Source organism: Mus pahari, chromosome 16 (genome assembly GCF_900095145.1).
Source record: "Mus pahari chromosome 16, PAHARI_EIJ_v1.1, whole genome shotgun sequence".
Classification (NCBI taxonomy): domain Eukaryota; kingdom Metazoa; phylum Chordata; class Mammalia; order Rodentia; family Muridae; genus Mus; species Mus pahari.
The window spans coordinates 12,248,859-12,256,738 of NC_034605.1; the positions used below are offsets into that span (position 1 = coordinate 12,248,859).

General features: G+C 42.4%; 1 pseudogene; it reads left to right on the top strand.

Moving 5' to 3' along the window:
- Positions 1–4,622: 4,622 nt before the first annotated feature.
- On the top strand, positions 4,623–5,925 carry LOC110334246 (annotated as a pseudogene).
- Positions 5,926–7,880: the final 1,955 nt, after the last annotated feature.

The window sequence follows — 7,880 nt, forward strand, 5'->3', positions numbered from 1 at the left end:
CTTGGTCTTGCAAACTTTATATGACCCAGCACAAGGGAAGGCCTGGGCCAAGTAGTGGGAGTGGGTAGGTAGGGGAGCAGGGGCAGGGGGCAGTATAGGGAACGTTTGCGATAGCATTTGAAATGTAAATAAAGAAAATAATAATAATAATAATAATAATAATAATAATAATAATAATAATAATAATAAAGATCCTTTAAAAAAAGAATACAGAATATTTTAGTCTTCTTTAGGACAGTGGCGCTTAGCCATTAATTCAGCAGCTCATGTTATGGTGACTTCCAATCATAAAATTAATTTCACTGCTAATTCCTGACTATAATTTTGCTACTTCTATGAGTAGCAATGTAAATATCTAAAATGCACATGGGCTTATGTGATCTCTGTGACAGGGTTGTTAGAGCTTCAAAAGGGTTTTGATCAACAGGTTGAGAACCACTCCTTTAAGAAATCACAATGCTAGGAAACGTATAAGCCCATGCCTTTCTTTTAGCTGATATCTGGATGTGGTAGAGATTTCTCTTTGATATACATAAAAATTAAGAATTTCTGGTTCACTTACTAAATCATTACTGACCAAGGACAGGAAGCTATTAGTGGTTGAATGCATGGAACCTTCCCAAAGGAGTATCATTAGAAGACGGCTACTCACCAATTATTGTCAGAGAAATGCAAAGCAAAGCTTCCCATTTGTAAAGCATTCTATCTTTGTCTGATTTACTTGTCTCACTTCTTGAGCCTGTACCACAATCACATTCAAAATCAGCAAATATGGGTCTTCGTCAATTTCCTCCAGCTGGTCTTTGTTGCACCAGGTTATCGGACAGAGATTTTTCAAAAGTGAAAGGAACAGACTCAGGATTGAGGACTTGGTTCTACAAAAACACGAGATGTTAACTATTACTGAGATTCTATAGATTTCTTTTGTATCACTGTCCCTTGTTGAATTATAGGAACAGGCAAGTAAGAATTGCTTAAATGTAAAAGAGGTCAGCTGAAGGCGACTTACATTCATAGTCAATGACTGCTGTAAGCACAGAAAAACTGATTTTTGCAAACGTGTACTGTGATTTCCATCAAATGTTCTTATGTGCTGGTCTTGTATGTTTCTTTGCTTTTGTGTGTGCCTGCATATATGCATGTGTATACGTTTTGTATGTGAGTTTGTACGCAATTGCCTGCCTGTGTACACATGCAGAGGGCCAAAATGAAGATTTCCAGTGTTGTGCAATGGAACTCTGTATTATTCCTGTGAAACAAGAACTAGGCTGATGGATGTGAGCCCCAGCAATCCTCCTGTGCCCAGTCCATGAACTGTGCAGAGACCACAGTGCACGGACACACAAGGCTTTTATGTGAGACCACAGTGCACGGACACACAAGGCTTTTATGTCAGTGCTGAGATTTAAACTCAGGCAACATGTTTGTGCTTTTAACTCTGTGCCATCTTGTCAACCTTGGTTTAGTAACTCTTTATGAAGGTTCCCTTGCTAGTAAATTTGTTCCATTAGTAGTTAATAGGAAATGCCTTCTTTTCTCACCAAGGTGACTCTATTTTTATTATACATGTGGCAAGAAGAAATTAGAGAATCATCCATTGTCCAGGGAAGGAACATCTCACTGGTAAAGCCTGAGAACACGTAACTTATTGCTAATATATACAGTTCAGTACTCAACATAAGGCTTCTTTGTAGTTGAAGGAGTGCAGTTCTTTGGAAGTTTCTCCATTTTAGATGACAACACTTGTAAAACTATCTTATAATCTTATCTAGGGCAACTGGAAAGAATCATTAGAACTCCCTGAGACTAAGTCTTGATTCTTACCTAACATGGTGTAAGCTATTCTTCAATATTTGTCTAAACCATCTCCCTTTCTTTTCATTTTAGCATGTGTGGTATAGAGCTGCAACTGTGAGTTTGTCCCTGCCCTTTTTATTCCATGAGCCAATGACTACTGGAACTATCTAGGATCAGCTCAACATCTTCACTACAGAGGTCATGTTGAAGGCACACATGACTGGCTTTGAAGGACACTTTTGCAAGCAAGAGTTTTATATACTAGGTGCTATGGGTTTTGGTGATAGCAAGACTACAGAATTATCTTCATTTTTTTTTTCTTTTTTGCCTCTGGACAAGAGGACAGGGGAGAGACCTTATAACACTGCTAACCGTACAAGACGTACCAACATGCAGACCTGCTGTAAATAGTTTTCTTTGGCAGCAAAGATGAAGGAATCAAAGATGAAATGACAAAGAAGAGGAGAAAGATGCTGGCAAGTATCAATCACTTTCTAATTTTCAATTGCTCTAATCCACTAATCAACAAGTTTTCATCAAGCACATAGGTGCAAACACATATTTTTAGGCATAAATCCTGTTTTACAAGTGAGATGGAGAGCAATATTTTCTTTCTTTCTTTCTTTACATTTCAAATGCTATCTGGAAAGTTCCCTATACCCTCCCCTGCCCTGCTCCCCTACCCACCCACTCCCACTTCTTGGCCCTGGCGTTCCCCTGTACTGGGGCATATAAAGATTGCAAGACCTAGGGGCCTCTCTTCCCAATGATGGCCAACTAGGCCATCTTCTGCTACATATGCAGCTAGAGACATGAGCTCTGGGGGTACTGGTTAGTTCATATTGTTGTTCCACCTATAGGGTTGCAGACCCATTCAGCTCCTTGGGCACTTTCTCTAGCTCCTGCATTGGGGGCCCTGTGTTCCATCCAATAGATGACTGTGAGCATCCACTTCTGTATTTGCCATGCACTGGCATAGCCTCACATGAGACAGCTAGATCAGGGTCCTTTCAGCAATATCTTGCTGGCATATGCAATACTGTCTGGGTTTGGTGGCTGATTATGGGATGGATCCCTGGGCACATGTCTTTAATCCCGGCTCTGAGAAGTCATAAGTAGATGATATTCCTGTGTTTAAAACTGCTGTGTTGTACATAGAATTTCAGGCCAGACAACAGTACCTAGTAAAACTCTGTCTGGACCCCTTCCCTGAAAGAAAGAAAGAAAGAAAGAAAGAAAGAAAGAAAGAAAGAAAGAAAGAAAGAAAGAAAGGATCAACTCACAGTAATATGTCAAAAATTCTCCTTATCAATAATAATGTTAGAATTTTTATGAGTGGGAGAATATTTTGACAAATTATGGACAAACATTTCATCAATTTTGTGTCATCACAAATTAATAGCTAAATACAAGGCACACATTTAATTTCAAAAAAATCTGCATTTATAAGCATTTTCATCACTTGTAATAATCTACATAATCAAATGATAACAATTCAGATTCTGAGAAGTAGCATTTGCCTATTGCTAAAGATGATAAGATACTATCATGAATTCAGTGAATGAAAAGTTTGGAGAGGATGCACAATATCTTGTATTTCCATCACATTAATACAATGCTAGTAATTGCTTTCAGAAAGATACAGAGAAGTAATAATAAGAGAGTGAGCTTTGAATTTTACCATCTTGTTTTACAATGCAATTTATTTAATTATAAATTCATACAATTTTAGTTTTAATACTGTTTCATAACACAGATGGTATTTTTTTTCTGAAATCCCCATACTAATGTTAAAATTTGTGGAAAAGGCTAAATTAGGAATTCCCGAGTGACAAGAATCCTGCTTTGGGATTGTGACTCTAGAAATATTAGAGAAACTACATCCATGAGCTCTCATCAGTGTATCTGAGTAACCAAATCCTGGACAAGGACCACAGCAACAACCCTGCTGACACACAAAAGGAGTTTTATGGGGCCAGTGATAGGCAAAGAACTATAAGCAATTAAAGAATACCAAGAAAAGATAAGTAGTAGTCCTCAGAGGAGAAGCACCCAAAGAAAAAGGAGGCCATGAGCCCGTAGAGAAAGAGCAAGAAGGGACACTTGAGAATTTCTCAAGGGAAGAGAAGGGAAGGGGTAAATCAGTCGTATTTTGACTTCCAAAGATAAAAGATTTAAAACATTAATTTATCAGGACTTTGGTACTATGTTCAATTGTCTCAAAATGGGCAGATCAAAGGACAGAGATCGTGTGGTATGGTGCTTGCCTAGCATACACAAGACCTTGGGTTTCAACCCCGACCGTGCAGAATACACGTGTGGTGGCACATGTCTATAATCCCAGAATTTGAAAGGTGGAGCTAGGAAGGCTAGAAGCTCAAAGCTTAAGCTGTGTAAAGAATTAAGCCAAACTAGCCTCCATATGGCTCTGTCTCAGAAGAACCCCCCCAAAACCCTCCCCAAACCCCCAAAGAAAACCCCTAAACCAAACCACCACAACAAAAACCAAACAAACATTAAAAACTCCACAAGCTTTTGAGACGTGAACCATGAAGGTTTCCAGGTGAGAGCAGATTTTTACCTGAGGCTGTTTAATTCCATAGACTGAGTATCTGTGAGTTATCCCTTTGATTTGCCCATTTTGAGACAGGTTGTATGCAAGAGCATGTCTATAAGAGGGTACTTGCACATGACTGCTCGTAATTAGGTGAAGCTAATGTATATACATCCTGCAGGGGTGACATAAGCAGGCGAAATACAGAGGGAGTACAATTATTTCAGGGGCAAGATAAGAGCTGGTCTGAAATACCCAAAATGGAAAAAACATGGAACTTTTCGACACCCTTTCTTTGCAAATCACCATCGTGGCTGGGACCCTGCACACGTACTCTGAAAACTGGAGGGCCTTCAAAGCCCACATTGCTGTTCAGTACAGCGGGGCTCAGGTTCACATGCTCTCCGCACCACCCCACTTCCACTTTGGCCAAACCAACCACACTACTGAATTTCTCAGAAAATTTTCTGCTGGCAAGGTTTCAGTGCAAGGTTTCAGGATTTGAGGGTGATGACAGATTCTGTGTGTTTGAGAGCAATGCCATCGCCTATTATGTAAGGAAGGAGAAGCTATGGGGACATAAGCCAGAGGCAGCTGTTCAGGTGGTGCAGTGGATGAGCTTTGCTGACAGTGACATCATTCCTCCAGGTAGCACCTGGGTATTCTCCACCTTGGGCATTCCGCACCACAGCAAACAGGCTACTGAAAATGCAAAAGAGGAGGCACAGCAAATCCTGAGGCTGCTGGACACTCACTTGAAGACACAGACTTTTCTGGTGCATGAGCAAATGACACTGGCTGATATCGCAGTTGTCTACACTCTGTTGTGGCTTCTTAGTAGTGCCTTCTTTTCGCCATGCCTTCCCTGATACCAACTGATGGTTCCTTACCTGCCTTAACCAGCCCCAGTTCAGGGCCATCTTGGGGGAGGTGAAGATGTGTGAGAAGATGGCTCAGTTTGATGCTAAGAACCAGCCTAAAAAGGACACCCCAAAGGAAAAAAAAGTGTTCAAGGGAAGAGAAACAGGCTGAGTGGAAAGAGGAAAAAAAAAAGGCCACTGCCCCAGCTCCTGAGGAAGAAATGGATGAGTGTGAGCAGGCACTGGCTGCTGAGCCCAAGGCCAAGGATCCTTTTGCTCACCTGCCCAAGAGTACTTTTGTGTTGGATGAGTTTAAGTACTCCAATGAGGACACCCTCTCTGTGGGGCTACCATATTGATGGGAGCACTTTGATAAGCATGGCTGGTCCCTGTGGTATGCTGAATACCTCTTCCCTGAAAGCTCACCTAGACCTTCATGAATTGCAACCTCATCATTGGAATGTTCCAGCGATCGGACAAGCTGAGGAAGAATGCCTTTTGTAGTGCTCTTTGGAGCGCCAGCTCCATGCCTGGCGTTCGGGTTTTCTGAGGGTAAGATCTTGCCTTTCCACTGAGCCCAGGTTGGCAGGTGGACTATACATGGCGGGAACTGGATCCTGGGAGTGAGGAAACACAGACCCTGGTTCGAGAGTACTTTTCCTGGGAGGGGGCCTTCCAGCACGTGCCTTCAATCAAGGCAAGATCTTTAAGTAAACATGTCTTGATAATCACCTAATTGCCTGTACCCTTCAAGGGAGATGGGGGTCATTAAAGAAAACTGAACATGTAAAGAAAAAAAAGAAAAGAAAAAGAAAGAAACTTTTCTGTTAGTCCACAGCAAACTACCAAGGCTAGTTAGAAGATTAAAAGACAAGTTCTGATTGATTAGATGTTCAATAGCAAGAGACAGGGTAATTCAACCTATAGTTTTGTCAGAGCATAGTATATAATGTTTATATATACAATACGGTATTTCTGTTATGAATGTAAGTTATAAGTCATGATGAGCAAGTGATGAGTGAGACTTTAATGTCTAAATAGACGGGTCATCACATGTCTGGTTGCCCTTCCCCATGTCTGCCTCAATCCACTGCTCCCTCTCCACCATAGTGAACATTGATCTGACATTTAGGTTAGTTATTAATTTTTCATCATTGCCTGAGACTTGAATTTGTTCATAATATACTGTTGGATCACAGTTTTATTTTAGAGCATATAGGACATTCTTATGGTAGGCAGTCGTCTGATCTTCAGGATAAACAGTATCTTTTAAGAACTATATCATCTCTAAAGGGGTAGCTCAGTGGTTAAGAACACTTTGTTACTCCTGCAGTGAATCCAGCTGTGGTTCACAGCAACATCATGGTAGCCCACAACAATCTGTAACTCTCAACTCAGGAGATATGACCCTCTTTTATGACCTCCCCAGGAACTAGGCATGCACATGGTACACATAAATATACACAGGCAAAGCACAAACACACATAAAATGAAATAAAATAAAATAAAATAAATTAATTAGAACCTAATTATCTGCAATTTTTCTGTCTGGTAGATTTTTTTCAACTTTTTATAGGTTCTTTGTGAATTTCATATCATGTAGCCCAATCCCACTCATGTCTCCCTCTCTTTGTACCCTCCCTTCACCCTTGCAACCTCTCCCCACCAGGCCCACACTCCATTCTCAGCTCTTCCGTGTCATCCAGCAGCTAGAATCTGCCATCCCTGGCCTCTGTGCAGGCCTAGGAACCCAGAGCCAACTCCAGCAGGTTCCTTGGGGACCCCAGACTGCGCCTTCCCCATCCCCAGAGCAGGATCCTGCAGCTTCTCACAGCCTGGCCACAGAGTGGGATCTGCTCAGTCAGACTTCCCGCCCACCACAGGGGTCTGCCAATTCAAAGCCCTGGATCTGAGCCTGAGAGGTATCTGAACTGGTCAGCCTTCAGGGTCTCTCATTTTCCTACTCTTGGGGATTGTTCACTGGCAACCATCCTGCAACCAGGGCCAGATCTTCTCTGCTGCCCAGGCTGCACAGGGCCCACTTTTCTGAATGTTGCAGCCAGTGAGGGACAAGGCAAGCTCTCCAAAGGAAGAGGCCATCTCTCCCTTAGTACCACCACACAGCAAACATGGTGCTGGGCTGGCTCTCTTGCACTAATTGTGCTTGCCCACTCTCCCAGTACTGCAGCCAGCTAGGGGCAGGCTCAGCTCTCCTGCTCTCATGTTCCTAGTGACTGCTCTCCCATGGTGTACACAAATTCTGCACAGCCTTCAGACATTAGCATGACTCTAGGGGGACAGCTGTGACCAGGGACAATTGCCAGGTCTCTGGTGATAACAGACTCTTGATGATGCAGGGCCATAGACCCAGATATGGCCCCTGGTGCCAGCACAGGCTAGGACCCCACCATATTCCTAGGTTTCATTAGCAGGTACTCATATCAGGCTGTTCCTCACTACCATCACATCTCGAGTTCTGTTTCTCTTCCTCTTCCATTTCTCCACCACTCAACTTGCTCTGCTGAGTGGTTCCCCGGGTCTCTGAATGCCTAGAGTCAGGTCAGGAGTGTTATGCTTGCTCGTGCATTACCATTAGTCCTGTGTTGCATTTGACTCGTGGTCATTTTAGGCTAGCTTCATGTCTGGGACCCATGATTACATGTGATTGT